General features: G+C 46.9%; 1 pseudogene; it reads right to left on the bottom strand.

The window, feature by feature from the left end:
- Window positions 1–494, bottom strand: part of LOC105528917 — a 2,073-nt pseudogene extending 1,579 nt beyond the window's left edge.
- Between the last annotated feature and the right edge of the window lie 771 nt (window positions 495–1,265).

Here is a 1,265-nt window from a genome sequence, read left to right as displayed (position 1 = left end):
AAATCACTCCTCCATCTGTAGCTTTTGTGTTAGTGTCCGATTCTGATTATACCATTTCACTGATGGATTTGATGGCTGCTTAAATGGAATATTCCAGTCTTTAAAGAGTTCTTTATGTACTTTTTCAGGTGACATAAAATGACACTGCATGAGTCTTTCACCAAACAGATAGTTGTTCATTGTTTCAGCAACTATCTTGGCAACATCCTCAGACTCAAACTCCACAAATGCACATAGCCTTTGTTATTTCCAGTATTTTAAATTCTGGACAGTCTGAACCGTGTCAGTGCCAAACTAGGAGAAATATGAAAAGATCTGGGTTTCGTTAAGTAGGTTAGGTAGGTGGCACATGTAGACTACTCCAGGAGTAAGTTGTTCTTATTTTTCTTTTGGTGGGTTATGCACTTGCAAACCTGCACCACCTCCTTTTGAAACTGGGCATCTTCCTATGGGTTAAGCAACGAGATCCCAGCCGGACCAGACAAAGCTGCCATGCCAAAAGCAGCTGACATTAACTCCACGCAGTGCTCCCAGAAATGTCAGGCTCCCAGCTCCCCTGAGGCAGAAAATGGGCATCTATGCTTTTAACATACATATGTGTACACAGTCCAAGTGATGAAATATCAGGATCAGTGGCAGCTGGGAGGGTGGAGGAGGCCGCACCACCTGATATTTGGGAGGGAGACTGGCTAGGAGTTGCCAATATGTGGAGTGAGGGACAAGTCAGGGTTGTCTCTAAGATTTTGAGTTTGGGCAGTGGTAGCATGGTAAGCTAAGATCAAGGATACAAGGGGAAGAAGGGCTTTCAGGCTGGGAGCATTTAGGAGAGCATGGGAGGATAATGCATGTGTTTTGGACATGTTGAGGTGCTTGCAGGGTGTCCGCATACAGATGTCTGGGAACAATAGATGTAGGCTGGGTGTGGTGGCTCACTCCTGTCATCCTAGTCTCCTGGATAGCTGAGGCAGGGGGCCTGCTTGAGGCCAGGAATTTGGGATCAGCATAGGCAACAAAGCAAGACCCCATATCTACCAAAAAAATTTAAGGTCGGGTATGGTGGCTCATGCCTGCAGTCCCAGCACTTTGGGAGGCTGAGGTGGATGGATCACAAGGTCAGGAGTTAGAGACCACCCTGGCCAACATGGTGAAACCCTGTCTCTGCTAAGAAAAAATACAAAAATTAGGCGTGGTGGTGCATGCCTGTAATCCCAGCTACTTGGGAGGCTGAGGCAGGAGAATCTCTTGAACCTGGGAGGTGGGTGTTG

Source organism: Mandrillus leucophaeus, unplaced genomic scaffold (assembly GCF_000951045.1).
Source record: "Mandrillus leucophaeus isolate KB7577 unplaced genomic scaffold, Mleu.le_1.0 Scaffold74, whole genome shotgun sequence".
Classification (NCBI taxonomy): Eukaryota; Metazoa; Chordata; class Mammalia; order Primates; family Cercopithecidae; genus Mandrillus; species Mandrillus leucophaeus.
This window is presented reverse-complemented; position numbering and strand designations above follow the sequence as displayed.